This window comes from Rosa chinensis, chromosome 7 (assembly GCF_002994745.2).
Source record: "Rosa chinensis cultivar Old Blush chromosome 7, RchiOBHm-V2, whole genome shotgun sequence".
Lineage (NCBI taxonomy): Eukaryota > Viridiplantae > Streptophyta > Magnoliopsida > Rosales > Rosaceae > Rosa > Rosa chinensis.
The window spans coordinates 20,221,581-20,234,200 of NC_037094.1; the positions used below are offsets into that span (position 1 = coordinate 20,221,581).

Here is a 12,620-nt window from a genome sequence, read left to right on the forward strand (position 1 = left end):
AGTACCTAACACGAACAGTCGAAAAAGCCTGAGTACTAAGTAATAAGAATTAAGAACGGAAATGAAGCATTACATTTTCAGCTACATATCCACCAAACTTCATTTAAACCCGCCTGAAGTTACCTACACAATCCTCCACATACTAATACAAAAGAGTAATGCTCACCCAAAGTTTCAAATCTAGCTCCCCTCTATAGGTCATGTTGCTAAAATTTGTGTTTAGTTTGGCAAGAACATTTGGAGCAACCAATTACCAAACAATACAATTGCTTGGATCTCTTACATTTTTATCTTTAAAGAATTAATGTTTCTCATAAATGGCTAAGATTTGAAGTTAATTAATTTCGCAATTGTACTAATAGAGTTGCATATAACCTCTAAATTTTTCTTGGTAACAAATATATTGTAAATTTTTTGGTATTAGAAACGATAACATACAAGTATATATATATACACACACACACACACAAAATCAATTATATATTTATATCCACAATTTATAATAAAAAATCATATTAAGAAATATTAACATAGAAGTTCTTAGCAAAAATTAGCACGCAAGTTAGAAATTATACTCTCTACTAAAACTCCAATGCCAAAACATTGTTTTCTATATAACGGGTTTTTACTGTTTTTTTTTTTTTTTTTACTTATAATCTGGATTTTATTAAGGAGATTGAAATCCACAGTCTCATTTTTACAAACTACACTCTCGTTGAATTAAATGAGAGATTTTGACGTATATCAAAATTATTCAGTATAATTTGAATTCTGATATGTGAATGTATTACAATATATAAATATGTACACGTATGTGTAAAGTGAAACTGATGGGCGCGGCAGGGGAGGCTTGCCTAGCAGACGTTCCAGCGTGGTGACGGAGGTACGTGGCAACAAAGGTGGCGTGGTGGTGCATGGTAGCCATATGGTGTTCCTTAAATTAGTTTACCTGCATATGTATTGTCCCCCTAAAAAAACTACTCTCCTCTCACCTATATATTAATTAAGGAATTAAACGGTATCGATCTGTGGTTAGAGGATAATTATTAGTCTTTTCCCAGTTGTGTGTGCATGCATGGCTCATGTTCTTAATATTAAAGGAAAATTCTTTCCAGCTTTTAACAGAGGCAAAATGTGCACTAATAATTTGTCATTTAGCGTCGGCTGGAAGATACATATAAGACAAATTGGTAGGCGACAGGTGGTACACCAACATTGGGCATTTGGTCTAGTGGTATGATTCTCGCTTAGGGTGCGAGAGGTCCCGAGTTCAATTCTCGGAATGCCCCCTTTCTATCTATTTTGGAAATCAAATTCTATTTTTCCACACAACCCTCCACTGTTGGTTTTTTAGATAAGATTTGGATTGGATCCGAGGAACCCAGATATTTTGGTCTAAATCGAGCACCATGGCAACTATTTGCAGGTCTCTTTAGATCTCTACATGCAACTGACCATATCCAAATCACACTCGGATCTCTTCGAGTTGCAACCGCACTCATTTTCTCCACCATTTGCACGGCAGCTATCCTCTCCACCATTATCCATCCACCGATGCGACAGTTTGTACAAAACTCCTCTACACCAATGACAGCCTTCGACTCATTCCCTTGGACTAATATACGGTGACGACAGCGTCGAGAAGGGAAGTATACATGAAAGAAAATTCAAACTTGAGTTCTTTTGTTTTTTAAAAGGATATCAATTTTATTAGATTTAGCGGCTCTTTTGTTTTTTAAAAGGATATCAATTTTATTAGATTTAGCGGCCCTTAGTAAGGGATAGAGTTGACCATAATTTGAGTAGGAAACGGACAAGAATTTCAAACTCTATCAAGTAAAAAAAGCAAATTCATTACAACTCTGTTTTGAGCGAACAACGAGTGTTTAGTACAAAGAACAACTCCAGTGTTTTCTAGGGCAAAATCAACTAGCCTCCCATTAGCCAATCACGCAATTGTGGTACAAATAGGAGCAACTCTTTATCCATAAATTGCTTGAACGCCAATCTTATTTTAGATAATTACCAACTCTTGTAGCAGTCATGATCTGAAAATAATTGGTCCCAGATCATATATCGACCCAAATACGCAAAAATGTCCACCTTTTAGTTTAGACTCACCTTCATCGCTAAATGATAAATGAGGGTGGCAACTGGTAAGCAAAGCGGAGAGACTAAGGGATTCATTGGGTCCCGTTCCCCAACTTACTTTTCTGAGAAAAAATATATAAATTATGTTAATTAAACATATTAGGGAATATGAGAATTTCACAAATGGTCACTTAACTATAATTCATTCGACACTTTTGTCATTCAATTTTCAAATATATAACTTTGGTCATTCAACTATTACTCTGTCAATCACTTTAGTCACCCAATGAGCATTTTATCTCACTTTAATCATTTCTCCCAATCATTCTAATATAGATTTCTCAATTTTTCATAATTGGTTGGACGAAAATATCATTAATATTGTGGCAGATAATTTTTTTTAATAAAAAAATTAACCAAGTGATTAAAGTGAATAACAGAATTAAAGTTGAGTGATCAAAGTGATATATTTAAAAAGTGAGTGACTAAAGTGTCGAATATGTAAAAATTGAGTGACCATTTGTAATATTCTCCCAAACATTTTCTGCTTCTCTACCAAACTAATGACTTGCGGGACATAAAGAGTTTTTCAAAGTCAAAAAGTCACACACACAATAGCTTATATTTATTACTTGGATGGGTCACATTCCTTACTACTAAGTACTAACCCAAGTCTATTATTATTAACATTAATATTTTATTGACATGTACGTTATGTCTGTATGTGTGTGTGTGTGTCTATATATATCACACACACACACACACACACACACACACATATATATATATATATATATATATATATTATTGACATGTAATTTATGTCTGTATTAGTGTGTGTGTGTGTGTGTGTGTGTGTGTGTGTGTGTATTACAGTGAGTTAATTCGTTTTATGTATTGCTGCAACCGCTTTTTAACTTTCACTACACCTCTCTTCTTCATTCAGGTATAAAAATTATAGTTCTCAAAAAGAGAATTTTTGTTTTATTTCATATATTGAGAAATACATTTTTACTAGTATAGATGATAAGACTAATATGAAACGATTTTAAAATATGAAATCTCATCAAGGACTTTTATCATTGTAATTGGATTAAAGTCTAAACAACAAGATCCAAGCATCAGTTCATTCAATTTGGATTTTCGGGAATTCTTTCGGTGTTGTCGCTTCACTTGCACGATTTGCCTCGTTTCCTTGCTGGTTAGTAGCACTAGACACTAGTGGCTGTGAGAAAACTTTCCACCATGAATACGTATAGGAAACTATTATATGAGAAGTTCATATATGTTTCTTTCATATATTAATCGGTCTTGATTTGATATGGTTTCTGCAAAGAAATTGATAAGTCTGGCATTTCTGGACCACCAAGCGAAACAACGAAGTCTTTGTTCCTGAACTGAGGAAGTGGAAAGAGAACATAGGCGCTGTTGATGTCTAAAAGTCCAGCGGTAGCTGGATCTTAGCTAACGCTGATCCGGTGGGCGGATCGATACTTGTGTTGTTCTCGAAGCTACCGTCACCTGTCAAATGAAATACAATGGGCGTCAGAGGGAGACCGCGCCGGGCGGTCTTCTGCTCTCCGATGCCTAAGTTAGTCAATGTATTTGTGTTGACAAAGTAACAGTAGGTAAGTATTGAATGCGTAATTAATGAGGAGAGAGGAGAGAACCTTTTATAGGTGAGGAAGAGGTTGATCTTCTCTTTGTTTTCGATGTGGGACTGACATGCTTCAGTTCTCAGTTTCAGAAGCTTCTGATGCCATCTTGGCGTGGCGCGTGGCGGCGCGTCGACGGTGATCTGGAGATGGTCCGACGCTGAGGCTGTAGCCTGCCTGGTGGTGTGTCTGCGTGTCATTCCTTTAGTTGGAATTAGTACCTTCGGCGGTACAATGAGCGTGGCCTATTATAGCTAATTATGTTTGCAAATGTACATGTATGTACAAGTCCCCCAAGTCCCCAGTCAAGGAGGGCAATCTTGGTTGGGGAGTTGTTCGGCGGTTTGAAGCGTTTTCTTCCGCTAGACTTGCAAGAGCATAATTAGCGTCAGTGCGTTGTCAACTGTTGGTTTTACTGAGCAAACGCTTTATACCCTTTCGGGCGGGCCCCTGCTGGGCCCCCTAGGGAGTCCCCCACTCCCCGGCGAAGATAGACCTCCGGACGGTCGGCAAATTGTTTGTTGAGGGGGAGCTGCACGGAGCAGAGGGTGTTGGGTAGCGAGCCCAATGTGACACCCAAATGACGGGGGTCAACGTGCCTGATCAGGGCCGTCGTAGACTGTTGACTAGTCCCCTTGTCCCGTAGGGACGGTCTGACGGTAACGCCGCGTGGCGGTCGTTGTCAGAGTGAGGCGTGGCCTCGGGATTCGCAGTTTGGCGGATATCCCCCCTCCAAATGTAGCAGGAAGTAGCGTCCTGTAGACGAGGCTGGCGGTACTTTGTTGAACGATATTGCGTTGAGTAAAGCACGCAGTTTGCAAGATGAAAGGGGATTCCGCCAGAGATGTATAGCGGAAGACACCCCGCTTGCAGGATGGCTATGGAGAAGTTCCGACGTCGGGGTTCCGCTCAGCGGAGACTTCGTCACTTGGAGGATGACAAGGCTTGCAGGATGGCTATGGAGAAGTTCCGACGTCGGGGTTCCGCTCAACGGAGACTTCGTCACTTGGAGGATGACAAGGGAGAAGTTCCGCTGGCGGGGTTTCGCTCAGCGGAGACTTCGTCACTTGGAGGATGACAAGGGAGAAGTTCCGCTGGCGGGGTTTCGCTCAGCGGAGACTTCGTCACTTGGAAGATGACAAGGGAGAAGTTCCGCTGGCGGGGTTTCGCTCAGCGGAGACTCGGACGGTTGGTGAAGTTATCGCGGTGGTTACTTCCACCAGACGGTTCGTCTGGTGGTAGTAGACACGTGTCCAAGTCGCAGGGGGTTAGCGTGCGGAGGCCTGTCCCCTATGCCTGGCCGTCTTCTTGCATTTAATGACAGTAAATGTGGGTTTCGTAACCGAGGTGACGCCTCGGGTACTCCGGAGAGTGAGTAGAGGGTTACGACACGTGTACGGCTGGTATGTGATGTTGTTAGGGAGCGGACGGCTTAGGACGCGTTGATGTTGACATAAAAGGGGGGGGAACTTTGAGAGATTTCATCACTCTGAAAATTTGAAAACCTAGTCATCGTCTTCAAGCTCCATTCGTCTGAGACCGAAGAAAGAGTCTGCCGAAGCTTGGGGATACCGTTCCCGGAGAGACGACGATCGTAGCCCCCTAAGATTACAGTGCACCACCGTGTCGTAGACTTCACCACCGAGGTTGGTACCTGGATTCCTCCTCTCTTATTTTGTTTCAGTGGGTTTGCTATTTTCTGGGTCTTGTTTGTCTTTCTGGGATGATTGCTGGTTTTGTTGGGTGTGTTCTGAGGTGTAAAAAAAGAGATTTTTTTGGGGGGGGGGGGGGGGGGGGTTGAATTGCCGCTGGCAAAGCGTTAGCGCTTAGGGATTTGGATGGCCGAATCTGGGTTGAGTGCGTTTGTTCGTATTTTGGCATTTTCTGGGTTTTGTTCTTGATGGCCTTGGCTAAAACTGATGTAAGAATAGGCTAGATCTGTGTTTGTGCTAACTGATGTGGGTTTTAGGGTTTGGGATGGCTAATGTCATAGAGATTTCGAGCAGTGAGGATTCCGGGTCTGACGTGTCGTTCAGCGCGGCGGATAGGATTTTTATTGATTTGTTGCGTCCGTCTGCCCATGCAGGAACCTCACTGCCAGAACCGCTCGAAGTTGAGCCGCTACAGACCATCCCCTGGGAAGTAGCTATGGGTCGTGGTTCGCGTCCAGAGAGCTCTAGGGCGGGTGAGGTCGCTGCTGCGAAAGCTAGGCGCGACGAGCGTTTGGCGAGCAACAGTGCTGCTAGCGGCTCCACTGGAGAAGGAGAAGCGGCGGGGCAAAATGCTGAGTCGGCGTGGTTCCTCTCGGATGGCACCGCCGTCGACGAGGCAGGAGGGTGGATGGACACCGCCGCCGTTAACCGAATGAAGCAGACGTTCCGGTTGCCGGGCTCGGTGAAGCTGCGCCAGCCGACAGCGGATGAGAAGGCCTCGATCCTCCCGGCGGGACTTGCTGCCGTTCACGAGGCGATATTCCGCCAAGGAGTGACATTCCCGCTGGTGCCAAATCTCCAAATCCTGGTGTGCGAATTTGGCCTTGCCTTTGGTCAGATTTGCCCCAACATGTGGCGGTTGATGTTGGCCATGAACTCACTCTGGCGGTTGTCCGGGTGCGAGGGCCCTACTGTGGCGGAAGTGCTTCACTTCTACGAGCTGGTGTACGTGAAGCGCCGAGGTTGCAAAGGGCAAGTGAACTTGAGCCGCCGGCAGGGAGCCCCCAAGCTGATCAAAAATCTAAGGGACTCAATGTCCTACTAGCGGGGGACCTTCTGCGTCGCCACAGAGGGTTGGGAGTATCACTCCAGGTCGAACGAGGAAGGGCCGACATTTAGGATTAAGTCGGAGTTCCAACCCATTCGAGGTTGGTAATCGGTTTTCGCTGAACGTAGTTGGCGGGTTTACGTATTTGCACTTGCACTGTCACTAACGATTATTGTTTTTGTGCAGCGGGACTACGGTACACGCTAACGCGCGAAGAAGAGTGCCGCGTAGCGAGGATCAGAGGTTGCTGGCGGAACCGCAACTTGCTAGATTTCCGACTTCTGACCATTGGTGAGAAATCTCCGCCAGACCGTTATCTTCCTTTTTTTTTTTTTTTTTTAGAAACTCCGCCGGGTAATAAATCAAGTCGCGACGCTTTCGAAAAGGCCATGGACCGCGCGGAGATAGACGACTTTCTGGAGGCCATGTACGCCGAGGGGCTGGCGGCTCAGCAAACGCTGGTGAACCCCGAGACACTGGCACTGAGTCAGTCCGAGGTTCCCGTGGTGCTGCCTATGCCGCATCACTCCCATCTTGGTGAGGATGGTCTGCCGGTAGTGCAGACGGGGACCCAAACGGCTGGCGGGGAGAGGGGAAGTGTTGCGGCGGGGCAACAGAAGGAGCGGATGCCTGCTCAGAGGCGTGGCCCTCAAAAGGGGAAGGTGGTGCAGACGGCGGATCCGCCAGTGAGGGCGACGAGGACCGCCGGCGGGAACCAAAGGGCGCTGGAGAGAAAACGCCGGTAGGTTGACTCTCCTGACGAGGAAGAGGAGGTTGAGGTAATCGGGGCCCGCCGACAGAAGAAGGCCCGCCAAGCTCCTTCGAAAACTGTTGCGGTGGAGGGGGAGGCGCCCGCCGGTAGTGATCTGGACTCGTTTGCCGAGTACGCCGCGTTCATGAAAGATGGTGAGCGGGAGTTCCTCTTCCATCTATGCGAACGGCTAGGGTTCGGCGGCCTAGCGGGTATCTCGAGCCCCACGGCAATTGACCAATCGCCCTTCAGCTCGGCGTTTGGTCAAATATCGGCGGGACTGCACGACATGTTCGTGGCGGCGTCGAAGCGGCCCCTGATTGAGGGGGAGCTCAGGGATGAAATCCAAGGTCTCCAGAGGGAGTTGGCGGAGGCGAAGGAGAAGCTGGCGGAGGCGGAGCGGGGGTTTGCCAAGGCGGAATGTGACTATGCCGACGTCCGCGGTAAGCTCAACGTAGCCATTGAGCGGGACTTGGAGAGGAATGAATATGTCTCCAAGTTGGAGCAAGACATCGTCCTGCTGCAGGAGCGGATAGCCGCCAAGGACAAAAACTCATTATTGTGCAGCGGGAGTCCGCCGACCGAATGGCTGAAGTGAAGCGGCTGGGGGGTGAGGTTACCCAGCTGAGGGCTGAAGGGAGTACCGCTGCGGCCGCCCCCGTCGAGGCGTTCAAGCAGTCGGCGGAGTTTAAGAAGGCAATGATCGAGTCGGCGAAGACTGGGGCCCGAGCAAATATAGACATGCTGAAGCGGAAGGGCGCCATTGACTTTGCCAAAGCGTCACAGCCTGACAAGCCGCCGGCTGAGAGTATCCCGCCGGAGACAGACGTGCCTGTCCCAGTCGGTGCCTGCTCGGGCAGCGGAGAAAGTGTCGCTCATCCGGCGGAAGGGTCCCAGCAGACTCCCCACCCCACCCCGTCGGAGGTGTCACGTGCCTGATTCCTGGAGGCACATACCCGGGCGGATGGTACCATGGAGACCCCCAGTCCGACGGCGCGAGGGTCCGACCAAGCGAGTCGATCGATCGTGCCGCCGCCCGCCGAAGCAGAAAATGTCGAAGGCAACCCCTGAAGCCGGCTGAGGCCGCTGGAGACTCCTAGTTTTTTTTTGTTTTGTTTTGTGGCCGCTGAGTCACGACAGCTTGTAAAGAATATTGAAAGTGAAATAAATTTCTGACTTGGTTTGCCATGATGTGTTTGCAAGTGCTAGTGTTTTGAGTAATATATATTTCTTCTGTCGATCAATGAAACATTAAAGGAATTAAGATTGGTCCAAGTGCACCACGTAGCGGACGAAGTCCGCCGACGATTGCTGGCGTTGCCAGTTGCCCTCAGTGCTAGACTTGGTAACAATGGTTTGAATAATTCCTCGTTTCATTGATAACTGACGGATTAGTGTACAAAAGTGGGGTAGTACCCGTTGGGTAGCTTCCCTTAGCTAAATATTTGAACAAAAAATTTAGCTAAGTCAAGATGCTCCTTGGTAGCGGTCTGACTATTTGTAGTAATACCGAAAGTGTTCAGTATTCCAAGGGTGGGGCGACGTGACGCCGTCCCTGTCCATTAAGTAGAAGGTGCCTGGGCTAACTACTTCCACGATTTTGTACGGGCCTTCCCAAGTTGGGCGGAGTTTTGTTGGTGGCGGAATGACTTCCTTCATGACCGAGTCCCCCAGTTGTAGGTTCCGGGCCTTGACTCTAGCGTTGTAGAAACGCGATACCCGTTGTTTGTTTTGTAAATTGTGTAAATGGGCCTTGTGTCTTTTTTCTTCTAGGAGGTCCCTGTCCAAGTTGACGCCGTCGCTGTTGGTCTCTAGGCAGTAACCGTCGACCCTAGCGGTAGGCTGAGTTACCCCAATGGGAAGGACAGCTTCTGTGCCGAACATCATACAAAAAGGAGTTTCGCCGGTGGCGGTAGTTGGAGTTGTCCGGATGGCCCATAGGACTTCTGGAAGTTTTTCCGCCCATAAACCCTTGGCGTCGTCGAGCTTCTTTTTTAGCAGCTTTTTGATTATCTTGTTTGCTGCTTCGACCTGGCCGTTGGTTTGGGGATGGGCGACAGATGCAAAACTCAACTTGGTGCCCAGGTTGGCGGCAAATGAGATGAGTTCCTTATTGTTAAACTGTGTGCCGTTGTCTGTAATGATTGTATGTGGGACACCATAGCGGCAGTAGATATTCTTCCAAAGGAAGCGGATTACCTTAGCTGTAGTTATTGCCGTCAGTGGCTCCGCTTCTATCCACTTACTGTTGTAATCGATGGCAACAATGATGTATTTGAACTGACCCTTGGCGGTTTGGAACTTTCCCATCAAATCAAGGCCCCACGTGGAATGAATCCATGGGCCGATGATGACTGACAGTGGTTCCGCCGGTGCGTGTGGGAGATCTGCGAACTGTTGGCACTTGTGGCAAGACCTCGAAATCCGCCGGGCGTCATCACCAAGCGTGGGCCAGAAGTAGCCTTGTTGCATTGTGCGGTTGGCCAAGGATCTGGCGCCCGAGTGGTTTCCGCACTCTCCGCCATGGATTTCTGCTAGGACGACCTTTCCCTCTTCTGGGGTTAGGCAGCGGAGGTTGGGATGGGTGAATCCCTGGCGGTAAAGCTTGCCATCCTGGATGTTGTAGCGGGTTGCTCTGCGGCTGAGCTGTCTTGCATGGACCTTATCTTCTGGCAAGGTGCCGTTGCGCTTATATGCCATGATCTCGTCCATCCAGCTGGGGTTGACCTGAATGTTGAAAATCTCCGCCAAGGTCTTTGTGATACTCGGCTTGTCAAGGTACTCCACCCTTGTGTCCGCTGGACTCTGATGTGGTTGGGCGGTTGCCAGTCTCGCCAGTGAATCAGCCTTAGCGTTCTTCTCCCTGGGGATCTTGTACATACATGTACATTTGCAAACATAATTAGCTATAATAGGCCACGCTCATTGTACCGCCGAAGGTACTAATTCCAACTAAAGGAATGACACGCAGACACACCACCAGGCAGGCTACAGCCTCAGCGTCGGACCATCTCCAGATCACCGTCGACGCGCCGCCACGCGCCACGCCAAGATGGCATCAGAAGCTTCTGAAACTGGGAACTGAAGCATGTCAGTCCCACATCGAAAACAAAGAGAAGATCAACCTCTTCCTCACCTATAAAAGGTTCTCTCCTCTCTCCTCATTAATTACGCATTCAATACTTACCTACTGTTACTTTGTCAACACAAATACATTGACTAACTTAGGCATCGGAGAGCAGAAGACCGCCCGGCGCGGTCTCCCTCTGACGCCCATTGTATTTCATTTGACAGGTAACGGTAGCTTCGAGAACAACACAAGTATCGATCCGCCCACCGGATCAGCGTTAGCTAAGATCCAGCTACCGCTGGACTTTTAGACATCAACAGGCGCCAACTCGACGTTAGTGGCTTCGTGCCTCACCTAGAAAGAATTCTTTCTGCAAGTCATCTCGAGGCTTCATATAACTTTCATTTAGGGAATTTTTATATAATAATACCAACCCATCGCCGCTACTCCTAATTAGGAATGAGCAAACGGGGGTGGGGGGCGGGGTACCCGCGGGTTTTCCCCGCATTTGTCAAGCGGGGGCGGGGGTGGGGTTCCCCATCACAGGTGCGGGGGCGGGGGTGGGGGGACTTATTTCCCCCGCGAGGGTGCGGGGCGGGGGCGGGGGCGGGGTTTCCCATTACCCATGCGGGTTCCCCACTTTACCCTTTTTTTTTCTTTTTCTTTTTTTAATTAAGAACTATTATTTTTCAATCTCAAAAAACAGAAAACCTAGACCTCCGTCTCATTCTTTCCCACCTTCAACGAGAAGAGCCGCCTTATTCTTGCCTATACCTCCGTCTCATTCTTCTGGGTTTTCCCTTCTTTCTGGGCTTAAGGGTTCTTTTTCACTTGAACTGGTTTAGAGTATGTTCTTCACTTGAAAGCATGGATGTTTTGGATTCTGAGAAATCGAGGAGTAAAGAAGTTAATCTGGGCTTAAGGGTTTAGAGCTCTGTTCGTGTTTTGACTGAAGAGGGATCTAAGTGAGAGGTCAAAGGTAGCTATTTCGATTCTGAGGTATGCTCTCTGTTTTGGGTTTCTGATTACTAGAAGTTTTTGTTTTTTGTCTGATATTTTGTGTTTCTCGGATCAGTGTATCAATCGAATGGAGCTGTGAGTTCGTGGTTGGGGAGGAAAAAGAATCGGGGACTGATAGTTTCGGCTTCTGAGGAGCAGAGCTCAAGCCCCAATTTGCAGAAGAGAAGGTTCATTTCTTTTAGTTCAATTTTTCACTTTGATTTCTTCGTAGAATGGACCTGTTGAGTTAGCATAGTATGACAATGCCCAGAAACCTCTGGAATGTGTTGAAAGTAGCACAGAAACTTGTTGAGTTAACATTTTCGTTTAAGCTGTTGAGTTAACATTTTCGTATGACAATGCCCAGAAACCTGTTGAGTTAGCATAGTATGACAATACCCAGAAACCTGTTGAGTTAACATTTTCGTTTAAGCTGATTGTATTAATGCTTTGTTTTATTTTTCAATAATGCTTTGTCATTTTTTGTATGATTGACAGGACCAAATATGGAACTGACATACACAGAGGCTAGTGGAGCAGAACCAATTGAAATCTCAAATGAAAATGAGATAGAGTCAACGCTTCAAGGTGATGCAGATAGTAAGAAGAGGAGACAGATTTCAGCTATTTGGAATCATTTTACAAAACAAGCAGATGGAAAGTGTATTTGCAAGTATTGTAGTAAAGTCATAGCTGGTGGGGGCAGAATAGGGACACATGGTTTACATGGACATCGTAAATCATGCCCCGAGTTGAAAAATAAAAGAAAAAAGGGTCATGGGTCTGCATCTGTCAAGGTTGGAGGGTATGATTTCGATGAATTTGAGTCAAGAAAATTGCTTGCACACATGATTATAAAACATGAGTATCCTTTGCGCATGGTTGAGCATGATGGATTCAGGGAGTTTTGTTACTCTTTACAACCATTGTTTAGAGTTATTTCTCGATTCACGATCAAGAGAGATATCATAAAGATCTATGAGTACGAGAAAGAGAGGACAATGCAATTGTTGAGTACGAATAGTAGTAGAATTGCAATCACAACAGACATGTGGACTTCAAACAACCAAAAGAGGGGTTTCATGACCGTGACCGCACATTTCATAGATGATGCTTGGGTCTTGAATAGTCGGCTTGTGAGGTTAGTTATATTAATCGTACCCTTTTTTTTAAAACTTCAACTTGTTTTAATTTGTCTTACATGGCCAACCATACCTACTCAAATGTATTTGTTTCTTTAATAGGTTTATATATGTGCCGTGTCCGCATACAGCTGAAGTACTTGCTAATGCTT

General features: G+C 46.5%; 1 non-coding gene across 1 annotated transcript; it reads left to right on the plus strand.

The window, feature by feature from the left end:
* The first annotated feature begins 1,217 nt into the window (after positions 1-1,217).
* On the plus strand, positions 1,218-1,289 carry TRNAP-AGG. The gene has a single exon. It is a non-coding gene; the product is annotated as a tRNA-Pro (tRNA).
* Positions 1,290-12,620: the final 11,331 nt, after the last annotated feature.